This window comes from Ranitomeya imitator, chromosome 1 (assembly GCF_032444005.1).
Source record: "Ranitomeya imitator isolate aRanImi1 chromosome 1, aRanImi1.pri, whole genome shotgun sequence".
Lineage (NCBI taxonomy): Eukaryota > Metazoa > Chordata > Amphibia > Anura > Dendrobatidae > Ranitomeya > Ranitomeya imitator.
This window is the reverse complement of record NC_091282.1, coordinates 1,119,206,453-1,119,220,449: the sequence shown is the minus strand read 5'-3', so window position 1 is coordinate 1,119,220,449 and position 13,997 is coordinate 1,119,206,453. Positions and strand designations below refer to the sequence as shown.

Genomic DNA, 13,997 nt, shown 5'->3' with positions numbered 1-13,997 from the left:
CACTATGGTGAAGACCAAAGAGCTGTCAAAGGACACCAGAAACAAAATTGTAGCCCTGCACCAGGCTGGGAAGACTGAATCTGCAATAGCCAACCAGCTTGGAGAGAAGAAATCAACAGTGGGAGCAATAATTAGAAAATGGAAGACATACAAGACCACTGATAATCTCCCTCGATCTGGGGCTCCACGCAAAATCCCACCCCGTGGGGTCAGAATGATCACAAGAACGGTGAGCAAAAATCCCAGAACCACGCCGGGGACCTAGTGAATAAACTGCAGAGAGCTGGGACCAATGTAACAAGGCCTACCATAAGTAACACACTATGCCACCATGGACTCAGATCCTGCAGTGCCAGACGTGTCCCACTGCTTAAGCCAGTACATGTCCGGGCCCGTCTGAAGTTTGCTAGAGAGCATTTGGATGATCCAGAGGAGTTTTGGGAGAATGTCCTATGGTCTGATGAAACCAAACTGGAACTGTTTGGTAGAAACACAACTTGTCGTGTTTGGAGGAAAAAGAATACTGAGTTGCATCCATCAAACACCATACCTACTGTAAAGCAAGGTGGTGGAAACATCATGCTTTGGGGCTGTTTCTCTGCAAAGGGGCCAGGACGACTGATCCGGGTACATGAAAGAATGAATGGGGCCATGTATCATGAGATTTTGAGTGCAAACCTCCTTCCATCAGCAAAGGCATTGAAGATGAAACGTGGCTGGGTCTTTCAACATGACAATGATCCAAAGCACACCGCCAGGAGTGGCTTCGTAAGAAGTATTTCAAGGTCCTGGAGTGGCCTAGCCAGTCTCCAGATCTCAACCCTATAGAAAACCTTTGGAGGGAGTTGAAAGTCCGTGTTGCCAAGCGAAAAGCCAAAAACATCACTGCTCTAGAGGAGATCTGCATGGAGGAATGGGCCAACATACCAACAACAGTGTGTGGCAACCTTGTGAAGACTTACAGAAAAAGTTTGACCTCTGTCATTGCCAACAAAGGATATATTACAAAGTATTGAGATGAAATTTTGTTTCTGACCAAATACTTATTTTCCACCATAATATGCAAATAAATTGCTAAAAAAACAGACAATGTGATTTTCTGGATTTTTTTTTCTCAGTTTGTCTCCCATAGTTGAGGTCTACCTATGATGTAAATTACAGACGCCTCTCATCTTTTTAAGTGGTGGAATTTGCACTATTGCTGACTGACTAAATACTTTTTTGCCCCACTGTATATACCTAGAAGTGGTGAGGAGCTAGTTACATGACTGAGGGGCTACACAGCTCTTCTGTCATATAAGAGGACATCAAGATCGATAGATAGACAGACCGATAGATAGATGGAATGAGATAGATAGATGGAATGAGATAGATACATAGATATAGATAGATAGATCTATAGATAGATAGATTGTAGATAGATCTATAGATAGATAGATAGATAGATATTGGAGAGGTTCGTTTATATTAGTGGCCATTATAAATATAAATGCTGCCATTATTATGTTGTCCTAATACAGCAGAGTTTGCACTTTAGCCATTTCTTTAGATGTTGGCCATGTGTTAGGATGAAATAATATCAACGTTTCCTTCATTTCCTACATCTTGTAGGCACAGTACATTAGGTCATTTAAGCATTACCATCAATAAACATTTAGGAGGATATAAAGTGTTTCTGATATTTTTTTGCCACTTTAAAACTCCAATATCACGCAGATGTCTACAGATGTAGGAAGACCTATGTTCACAGATGGCGGACTACTTGGCTTGTCACACCACAGCACCTAGGCTTTTTACATTGTGCCACTGCCCTGAAACTGGCATTGAGAGCCTCACAAGTCATTTTGCTAAACCGGTATATGTGTTCATAGCAATATTAATAAAGTGTAAAGTTAAGTTTTCATAATTATAAGGTGATACATAATTATCAAAGGACTTGTCCAGGCTTAATATTGATGACTATTTTTAGGATCGGTTATCAAAATCAATTTGATGGGGGTCTGACACCCAGCACCCCCCCCCCACACACACACACACACACTGATCAGCTGTTATTAGCTCCACCATTAGCCAGATGTAGACTCTGAATAACACAACTCCTTTTCAATGTGAAGCAGAGAAGACTGGAGATTGTCTCCAGATTAAGTCAATTGGTGATTTGCAGTACCCTAAAATGGCCACTAAGCAGCGTATGGAGCTGTGTGGTTCCGCCACAGTCAATGTTTACATCCAGTGACCACCAAAGCCAATAATGGCTGCTCAATGAGGGGGGCCCGGTGTCAGCAATATGATATGCTGCGACAACCCCTTTAATATGAGAGATAACAGATAATGGGTATGCTGTGCTTACTTTAAGCTGAACATGAAGTAGTTAAAGCAATATATTAATTATTATTATTAGGTCAAGGAGCCCAATTACAGATAGAGTGTGGTATTTTTAACTCTGTCATTTCCAGAGAGCACAGCTTATAGGGAATAGTGGTGATATGCTCTCCTTAGAAATTGGAGAATTTATTGCTGAATAATAGCATTGATATATTCAGATGTCATAAAAACACCAAGGAATGTTAGACTATCTTCCCTAAAATGGATATGCATGGCTTCCTCTACCCACATACACATTCCTCCTCTGCCCTCTGCTCCTTGCTGTATTGATTTATAATCATTCATGAAAGTTGGATTTCCCATTCAGGAAGCCAACACCTCATATTACCCACTTCATGCCACATAATAACTTGTTTGATACATATGTAATGTAATGCCAAATAGTCAATAGATGGTTTTAAAACAGTCAAATCAATTATAAGATGGATGGATGGATGGATAGATAGATATTAGATAGATAGATAGATAGATAGATAGATATTAGATAGATAGATAGATAGATAGATATTAGATAGATAGATATTAGATAGATAGATATTAGATAGATAGATAGATATTAGCTAGATAGATAGATATTCCACAGCTAATTCCAAAATTCTAATTAACAGAACTCTCAGATTAGTACTAAGTGTAGGACAATGCTATTTATTCTAATAATGTGAAGTTCTACAGCCTTACAGTGCATATATATAGTACCCCAACACAGGTAAACCCAAAAAAGTCACAACGCCTTTTATCCAGGAGGAGAATGCATGAGAAAAGCGCACTCAGGTAATTTGATTGACCTAGTTCATCCAGAGAATGACTCTTGACACGACTCTCGATGTGTTCATATACTCCCATACAGATTAAATAGATTTGCTATAATGCTCGTATGTAAAATATATCATTAGCCATGGCAGCCTAGAAAGCCAAGAACATGTGCCTGGAACTTAACACTGGGGTATATTTTAAAGTGGATAGCTTTAACAGATGCTAGAGTATTTATTCATCACCAGTCATGTACTTGCTTAGAAACATTAATATATTTTACATTATTGCCCAAGAACCCGATTCCATTATTGCCGCCTCATGTTACAATATATCACCCACAATTATTTCATTAATTACCAAGTCAATTGCATCTGGTCACTGCTGATGGATGGTATGAAATAAAGAGAGGTAACAGGAATGGTACTTAGTAATAGAAAAGACAACGTGGAGCTCACAAGCAGTTGTCTGGACTGGAGCAGGACTTTGTTGTGATTCATAAATCATTGGTAATGGTAGATCATGTATGGCGGGCACAATCTATAAAATGCACCCTGTGATTATCCGACTTTATAGCTGCTTCATTCTTCATTGTCAGTGTTCAATAATAAGGCAATGTAAAGGAGCATTCATTGGAATGGGTAACTAAGGGGAAGAAGCAGACAAGACCCAACAGGCTTTCATAAAAGTGAATCCTAATCCCAAGTCAGCGTTTATGTATGCACATATAGTGTTCTACATGGACTCATAATGGAATATTCATGAATACAGTGGGGATATATATATTATATATTCATGCACATATACATTTACCCAATATACATATATATATACATATATATATATAGTTTTACTATATATATATATATATATATATATATACACACACACATATATATATAAACATACATACAAACACAAATATATATATATCATACATACATATAACATATGTACATATCTAATATATATATATAGATAGATATCATACATACAAACACAAATATATATATATATATATCATACATACATATAACATACATACAAACAAATATATATATATATCATAGATAGATAGATATCATACATACAAACACAAATATATATATATATATATATATATATATCATACATACATATAACATACATACAAACAAATATATATATATATATCATAGATAGATAGATATCATACATACAAACACAAATATATATTACTACATACATAAACACACTTTTATACATGCAGCCTCATGGCACATGGGGTAGGATCCTCTACAGCTATATGTGAAAGTATCCACCATATCACCAGAACCAGTCCCCTCCTTATGTCACTTGTGTTACTCCTCTAGGAATAGAAACATTTGTTCTAATTGTCTTTACAGTAGGAGTAGCACAATCTAGGATAGTTCAGATTTCCATGCCAAACTATGATCTATCTGGTATTTCTTTCTAGTCCACTGTTTCCAGGCTGGATGCATTACTGTTATAGATCGGATCCATTTGCAATGCAATGTGTGCTAGACAGTGAAGCCTGCCTGCTGGTAGAACCTGCTAAACAGCCCAACTCTCGGGGCAGGGAATCATGGCAATGGATATTGTAGTTTTTTTCTCTTTTAGCCATCATTTGTATATATGCACACAGACACAGAGAGGAGATCTAGCTTCCACGACCCTACAGAAGAAAGTTCTACCATCTGATGCCCCCATTCTCTCTGGTTTCACCCCCAGCAGTAAATCCATCCTAGGTGCACACATCACCTTCAGATCTTACTGATGGCTCCTACCTGCTTTTTCTGGGGACTTTCTCCTTGCATCAGGAAAGTTGGGCAGAATCTGGAGTCAGAAAGTCCTCCTGGTCCTCCAGCCCCCGGCTGTGATCTCTCTCATTATCTCCTCATGGAGCAGTGATGCTCTCCTGGACAATAAACCAATTCTCTTGCAGTGACTGTTCAGCGACAGGTGATCCAGGACAGACACAGACCCCCTGTGATGGATGCTGGAGATGAATAGCGATGCTCTTCACCATCTGACTATTTATATCCTTTCTGCCACAAAGCAGGGGATTGCTGCATCCTAAGAAGCTGCTTCCTTGGACGTCATGCGGCACAAAGCAAAGAAATGGGTTCAAACTAGAAGGCAGGAGATGTCAGGACTCCATTCCTTGCTCCTGCAATTAGCATCCTACATTAATGATGAATGATCAATGGCAGAACAGTCCAGCTTTCTCCTAACAGTTGATCCCCAGCAGATGACACTTTCAGGTGTCTCCTTCCAACATACCCAGTAGTCTCCAAAAATAAAGGGGGCTTTCTCCTTTGGATGGGTGCAGGGAATGGAAGGTGGCTCTTCCCAAGATGAGGGCTTCTCTCCTCCTGCTGGGGCTGTGGTACTCTCCTTCACCAGCAGGTGACTGACTACTCTTCTCTGGGCCAGCACTGATGGGATTTCTCTTCACAAGCCTTCTGGGTCTTAGTGCTCCTTTTCTTTTTTTTCAGATCCACATTAGCTGTCAGTGACAAGGGCTATGCCATTCTGCAAGTTGTCTGTGTCCTCCTGCTGCTTTCTTAGAGGCACCATGCACTGAGAATGATCTTCAGCCTGGTGTACAGAGCAATCCTCACTGTGCATCCAGATATTGCTGCATTACAAGGCTGCTCCAGAGAAGAGAAGCATATCCCTCCTACCTCCAGCCTGCACATGAAAGATTTCCCAGCAGAAGCGTCTGTACACTGGCTCTGCTGTCTCCCACCTCCTCCTCCACTGCAATACAGCACAGTCCTCCAATGAGAAGCACAGATCATTAGTCAATGCTTTACAAGTAAGAGAGTTATCAAAGTTCTCCCAATGCTTCTTTCCCTCCGCTGGATCATACTTACTGATGGGGAGGGTGGAATCGCAGCATGTCGCGGCCAGTTAACCAATTCACATCAGCTCTTACTGCGGAAGAAAAGTCTGCTTTTGGCTAGTTTCAGTAAATGCAGCGATGATTTATACAGAATTTATACAGAAAATATCTTCGTATCGCCATTATAATGTTAACATTAAAGAGAATCGATCACCAGGTTTTTACTGCCTCATCTAAGAGAAGCATAAAGTAGTAAAAGAGGCCCTGATTCCACTGACGTATAACCTCGTTTAGGCTACGTTCACATTTGCGTTCTGCCGGGCTGCGTCGGGCGCAGCCGCGGCGACGCATGCGCCATGCGCCCCTATATTTAACATGGGGGCGCGTGGACATGCGTTTGCATGCGTTTTGCGATGCATGCGTTTTTTTTGCCGCAAGTGTTGGGGCGCAGAGGACGCAGCAAGATGCATTTTTTTTGCGTACAAAATTCGGCAAAAAAGGACGCATGCGTGGCAAAACTATGCGTTTTAGCGGGCGTTTTTGTGCGTTTGTGTTTGCGTTGCGCGTTGCGTCGCCGACGCAACATCGCACAACGCAAATGTGGACGTAGCCTTACTGGGTGCAGCAGTTGTGACACAATCCGAGTTCTTTTACGCAGAATGCAGCAGAGCTGAGAAAGCTAGCCCCACCCACACCAGGCTCTGTGTACATAGTCTATTAAAAGTGAGCTGCTTATCAAAGAAGGGGGTGGAGTCAGACTAGCAGGCAGTGTGAGTCCTAGGCCCAGCAATGATAATCACCCAGTCATGAAACCTTCATTGTAAGTAAGCAACAGCACACGGTTTGTTAAGTGACACATCCCTGAAATGTGTATTTTAACCCCTACCTCATGCTGTCCTCGAATTAACCCCTTACCGGCATCGGACGTACTATACCGTCCGATGCCGGCTCCCCTGCTTTGATGCAGGGCTCCGCGGTGAGCCCGCACCAAAGCCGGGACATGTCAGCTGTTTTGAACAGCTGACATGTGCCCGTAATAGGCGCGGGCAGAATCGCGATCTGCCCGCACCTATTAACTAGTTAAATGCCGCTGTCAAACGCAGACAGCGGCATTTAACTACCGCTTCCGGCCGGGCGGCCGGAAATGACGTCATCGCCGACCCCCGTCACATGATCGGGGGTCGGCGATGCTTGTGAATGGTAACCATAGAGGACCTTGAGACCTCTATGGTTACTGATTGCCCGTCGCTGTGAGCGCCACCCTGTGGTCGGCGCTCACAGCACACGTGCAATTCTGCTACATAGCAGCGATCAGCAGATCGCTGCTATGTAGCAGAGCCGATCGTGCTGTGCCTGCTTATAGCCTCTCATGGAGGCTATTGAAGCATGGCAAAAGTTAAAAAAAAAAGTTTAAAAAAATGTGAAAAAAATAAAAAAAACATAAAAGTTTAAATCACCCCCCTTTCGCCCCAATCAAAATAAATCAATAAAAAAAATATCAAATCTACGCATATTTGGTATCGCCGCGCTCAGAATCGCCCGATCTATCAATTAAAAAAAAGTATTAACCTGATCGCTAAACAGCGTAGCGGGAAAAAAATTCGAAACGCCAGAATTACGTTTTTTTGGTCGCCGCGACATTGCATTAAAATGCAATAACGGGCGATCAAAAGAACGTATCTGCACCGAAATGCTATCATTAAAAACGTCATCTCGGCACGCAAAAAATAAGCCCTCAACTGACCCCAGATGATGAAAAATGGAGACGCTACGAGTATCGGAAAATGGCGCAATTTTTTTTTTTTTTTTTTTTTTTTTTTAGCAAAGTTTGGAATTTTTTTTCACCACTTACATAAAAAATAACCTAGTCATGTTTGGTGTCTATGAACTCGTAATGACCTGGAGAATCATAATGGCAGGTCATTTTTAGCATTTAGTGAACCTAGCAAAAAAGTCAAACAAAAAACCAATGTGGGATTGCACTTTTTTTGCAATTTCACCGCACTTGGAATTTTTTTCCCGTTTTCTAGTACACGACATGCTCAAACCAATGATGTCGTTCAAAAGTACAACTCGTCCCGCAAAAAATAAGCCCTGACATGGCCAAATTGACGGAAAAATAAAAAAGTTATGGCTCTGGGAAGGAGGGGAGCGAAAAACAAACACGGAAAAACGAAAAATCCCCCGGTCATGAAGGGGTTAAGTAGCGAAAACATGCTGACAAATTCCCTTTAGGGTATGTGCACACGTTGCGGATTTCCTGCAGATCTGCAGCGTTTTTTTTACCATGCAGAAACGCAGCAGATCCGCAAGTGATTTACAGTACAATGTAAATCAATGAGACAAAAAAAAACGCTGTGCTAATGGTGCGGAAAAAGTCCGTGCGGAAACGCTGCGGATTAAAGGAAGTAGCATGTCGCTTCTTTTTTTGCGGATCTGCAGCGTTTTTGTACCCATTCCATTATAGAAATCCGCAGGGGTAAAAAAACGCAAGAAATCCGCACAAAATCCGCAGCAAATCCGCACAAATAACATGTCAAATCCGCACCTGCGTTTTCTGCCAAGAGATGCAGAATCCGCACAAAAAATTCCTGAGGCTAATCCGTAACGTGTGCACATAGCCTTAAACTAGTTATTCAACTGTTTTCATAAAGGTTTTTTTTTTAATAATTTTAACCAAGCTTTAGCGGTCAGTTTTGATAGCAAATCCACCCTAACTTGCTCCAGCACCAACTCTGTGATTGGCTACAGTGATGATGTCACTGAACTTAGAGGCTCGGCCAATATAGGTGGCATTGAATTGATATGCGCCATCACTGTGACATCATCACTGCAGCCAAAACATAGAGGCTGGAGCAGCAGCACAGATCAAGCACTTGGGCAGGGGAGGGTTAAAAATAAACTGTCACCAGGTTTTTGCTACCTCATATGAAAGTAGCATTATGTAGGAAAAGAGACCCAGATTCCAGAAATGTGTCACTTAGTTTACTGGGTGCAGCAGGTGTGATACAATCAGAGTTTTTAGCTGTAGAAATGTAGGAGAGTTCAGAAAGCTAACTCCACCCACAACATCAGAGGAGGAGGCATGGTCGGACCAGGGCTCATTTGAACTGTAGTCCCTGCAATGATAATTGTATTGAAACAACAGCACACAGCCCAATAAAGGATACATCCCTGACATCTGTCTCTCAACCCCTACCTGATTCTGTATGCATATGACATAGCAAAAACCTGCAGACAGATTTCCTTTGAGTACCATATGGCTTTGTTGTATTGCATGCCAGCAAGCGTTTGGAGTAACATACATAGTAACATAGTAACATAGTTAGTAAGGCCGAAAAAAGACATTTGTCCATCCAGTTCAGCCTATATTCCATCATAATAAATACCCAGATCTACGTCCTTCTACAGAACCTAATAATTGTATGATACAATATTGTTCTGCTCCAGGAAGACATCCAGGCCTCTCTTGAACCCCTCGACTGAGTTCGCCATCACCACCTCCTCAGGCAAGCAATTCCAGATTCTCACTACCCTAACAGTAAAGAATCCTCTTCTATGTTGGTGGAAAAACCTTCTCTCCTCCAGACGCAAAGAATGCCCCCTTGTGCCCGTCACCTTCCTTGGTATAAACAGATCCTCAGCGAGATATTTGTATTGTCCCCTTATATACTTATACATGGTTATTAGATCGCCCCTCAGTCGTCTTTTTTCTAGACTAAATAATCCTAATTTCGCTAATCTATCTGGGTATTGTAGTTCTCCCATCCCCTTTATTAATTTTGTTGCCCTCCTTTGTACTCTCTCTAGTTCCATTATATCCTTCCTGAGCACCGGTGCCCAAAACTGGACACAGTACTCCATGTGCGGTCTAACTAGGGATTTGTACAGAGGCAGTATAATGCTCTCATCATGTGTATCCAGACCTCTTTTAATGCACCCCATGATCCTGTTTGCCTTGGCAGCTGCTGCCTGGCACTGGCTGCTCCAGGTAAGTTTATCATTAACTAGGATCCCCAAGTCCTTCTCCCTGTCAGATTTACCCAGTGGTTTCCCGTTCAGTGTGTAATGGTGATATTGATTCCCTCTTCCCATGTGTATAACCTTACATTTATTATTGTTAAACCTCATCTGCCACCTTTCAGCCCAAGTTTCCAACTTATCCAGATCCATCTGTAGCAGAATACTATCTTCTCTTGTATTAACTGCTTTACATAGTTTTGTATCATCTGCAAATATCGATATTTTACTGTGTAAACCTTCTACCAGATCATTAATGAATATGTTGAAGAGAACAGGTCCCAATACTGACCCCTGCGGTACCCCACTGGTCACAGCGACCCAGTTAGAGACTATACCATTTATAACCACCCTCTGCTTTCTATCACTAAGCCAGTTACTAACCCATTTACACACATTTTCCCCCAGACCAAGCATTCTCATTTTGTGTACCAACCTCTTGTGCGGCACGGTATCAAACGCTTTGGAAAAATCGAGATATACCACGTCCAATGACTCACCGTGGTCCAGCCTATAGCTTACCTCTTCATAAAAACTGATTAGATTGGTTTGACAGGAGCGATTTCTCATAAACCCATGCTGATATGGAGATAAACAGTTATTCTCATTGAGATAATCCAGAATAACATCCCTCAGAAACCCTTCAAATATTTTACCAACAATAGAGGTTAGACTTACTGGCCTATAATTTCCAGGTCCATCATGTTAAAAAGGGAAACAAGTCTTTAAAGAGAATCTGTCAGAAGGCTTTTGCTACTTCATCTGAGAGCAGCCTGATGTAGGCAAAGGGAAGCTGAATTCAACAATATATCACTTAGATTACAGGGTGCAGCCGTTCTGACACAATCAGAGCTTTTAGATATAGAATAAAGCAGAGCTGAGAAAGCTAACCCCGCCCATACCAGGCTTTTTATGGACACTGTCTATTGGAAGTGAGCTGCTTATCACAGGAGGAGGCATGTCAGACAAGGGCACATATGACTAGCTAGTCACAGCAATGATAAGCTACAGGCGCTAAAGCAATCATCGTAAGCAACAAAACCTCTGAGCTTGATTAGAGAGGCATCCTTGAAATCTGTGTTTTAACCCATACATCATGCTGTATTCAGATTACATTGTAAAACCTGATGACAGATACCCTTAAAAAGGTAGAAGAAAAGACAAGCTAAGTCAATATATTATTTATTTCATGATGCTTCTATAGATCCAACATACCATGGGGGAAATAAGTATTTGATCCCTTGCTGATTTTGTACATTTGCCCACTGACAAAGACATAAACAGTCTACAATTTTAAAGGTAGGTTAATTTTAACATTGAGAGATAGAATATCAAAAATGAAATCCGGAAAATCACATTATATAAATTATAAAAATGTATTTGCATTTTGCACTGAGAAATAAGTATTTGGTCCCTCTGGCAAACAAGACTTAATACTTGGTGGCAAATCCCTTGTTGGCAAGCACAGCCGTCGCAGCGCTTTTTTTGTAGTTGATGATGAGGTTTGTGCTAATGTCAGGAGGAAGTTTGCTCCACTCCTCTTTGCAGATTTTCTCTAAATCAGTAAGATTTTGAGGCTGTCGCTTGGCTACTTGGAGTTTCTACTCCCTGCATAATTTTTCTATGGGATTAAGGTCTGAAGACTGACTAGGCCACTCCACGACCATGATGTGCTTCTTTTTGAGCCACTCCTTTGTTGCCTTGGCTGTATGTTTTGGGTCATTGTCTTGCTTGAAGAACCAGCCACGACCCAATTTGTAATCTCCTGGCGGAGGGAAGGAGGTTGTCACTCAGGATTTTACGGTATATGGCTCGATCCATTCTCCCATTGACGTGTTGAAGTAGTCCTGTGCCCTTAGCAGAGAAACAACCCCAAAACATAATGTTTCCACCTCCATGCTTGACAGTGAGGATGGTGTTCTTTGGGTCATAGGCAACATTTCTCTTCCTCCAAACATGGCGAGTTGACTTAATGCCAATGACCTCAATATTTTTTCTCATCTAAACACAGCACCTTTTCCCAATCACTAACAGAATCATCCAGGTGTTCATTGGCAAACTTCAGATAGGCCTGCACATGTGCCTTCTTGAGCAGGGGGACCTTGCAGGCACTGCAGGATTTTAAACCTTTACGGCGTAATATGTTACCAATGGTTTCCTTGGTGACTGTGGTCCCAGCTGCCTTGAGATCATTAACAAGTTCCCCCATGTAGTTTTAGGCTGATCTCTCACCTTCCTCGTGATCAAGGATACCCCACAATGTGAGATTTTGCATAGTGACCCAGATTGATGTCGATTGACAGTCATTTTGTATTTCTTCCATTTTCAAACAATTGCACGAACAGTTGTCTCCTTCTCACCCAGCGTCTTACTTATGGTTGTGTAGCCCATTCCAGCTTTGTGCACGTCTATGATCTTGTCCCTGACAGCCTTTTAAAGCTCTTTGGTCTTGCCCATGTTGTAGAGGTTAGAGTCTGACTGATTTATTGAGTCTGTGGACAGGAGTCTTTGAGAAACGTGACTATGTAAGACAGCTGTCTTTAATGCAGGTAATGAGTTGATTAGGAGCGTCTAACTGGTCTGTAGGAGCCAGAACTCTTAATGATTGGTAGGAGATCAAATACTTATTTCTCACTGGAAAATGCAAATAAATGTATATAATTTATACAATGTAATTTACTGGATTTTATTTGTGATATTCTATCTCTCAATGTTAAAATTAACATACCCTTAAAATTATAGACTTTTGTTAGTGGGCAAACTTACAAAATCAGCAAGGGATCAAATACTTATTTCCCCCACTGTATTTTGTAGCTCTGTGCATATATTGTTTTCATTCACTTCAATCTCTGCCTATGCTTTAAGTATATTATTGTACATTTTGATTTAGTTTGATTCTATTGCGTGTGAGAAAAAATAACACATATGTAAATAATAAAAAGTCCATACAGATGTTCCTGTTGGCCCACAGTCCTAAACAGGTCATATACATATAAGAAAAAATGGATTTCTCAGCAATGGCAGTTATCAATGTATGATTTTATTAAACTTCCTATGAGACATGTCCACAAATGATGGATTCCCTATAAACCTACCTAATATCATTGTTAGTCTCAATTCTAGTTTATTTGTTCGCTTCTAATAACTTTTTATTTGAGACCCCCATTAGTTTCTAATGGAACGTCATCACTGATGTTCACTCAATGGGTTGTTTCTGTACTATGCTTTTTCTTCCTTCTTTTTGTTTCAAAGCCCCTTCTTCTTTGAACCAGAATATCATTAATGGCAGGACTAATCTGTTGAGCTCTCCTTGCTGTTCTGTGAGTGTGCTCTGCTCTGAAGCCTCTCCTAATGTCAGCAAGGAGAGGAAACAGATTGAATATGAGTTGAAATAGGCAACACATGCTCAGTGTTTCCTCTCATTTTGCTGGTATTCGGAGGGCCTTCTGAGTGAGGGTAGCCAACTTGATTTTTTATTTTTACTGGACAGCTTATCAAAAAGTCACTGATGGACAATATTTTTACACAAATATTGGAAAACCGTAATAGAACATAAGGATTAAAGTGATTTGTGTCTACAGCCCATAATTTTGATATCAAGGCATAGTGTGTAGTGGTGATCTAGCACTAAAATGCTTGAGTGCTCGGTACTCAAGCCGAGCAGGCCGGACTCTCAGATGAGCTCAACACGAATATCGACTATAATGGAAGTCAATGGGAAACATGGCTTTTACAGGAAATACATGTTAGGAAACTTTTTTCCTGTATAATGACTTTTAAATAAGGCAAAATTAAAAATAAAAAAGGACTCCTCCACTCCTTAAAAGCTGAGCCATCTCTCACATATTTCTCTGTTGCTTATGACTACAGTAGATGTGAGTAGAGGGGGAAATAATAATAATAATAATAATAATTTTTATTTATATAGCGCCAACATATTCCGCAGCGCTTTACAAATTATAGAGGGGACTTGCACAGACAATAGACATTACAG

At 40.9% G+C, this 13,997-nt stretch overlaps 1 protein-coding gene across 2 annotated transcripts in view; it reads right to left on the bottom strand.

Moving 5' to 3' along the window:
* Positions 1-5,896, bottom strand: part of SGCZ (sarcoglycan zeta) — a 2,021,747-nt gene extending 2,015,851 nt beyond the window's left edge. The window contains exon 1 of one of the 2 annotated variants that reach the window (XM_069744428.1): positions 4,923-5,896. The gene's annotated coding sequence lies outside the window, so the exon portion shown is untranslated. The remainder of the gene's footprint in view (positions 1-4,922) is intronic. The other variant, XM_069744427.1, reaches the window with a different exon arrangement.
* Positions 5,897-13,997: the final 8,101 nt, after the last annotated feature.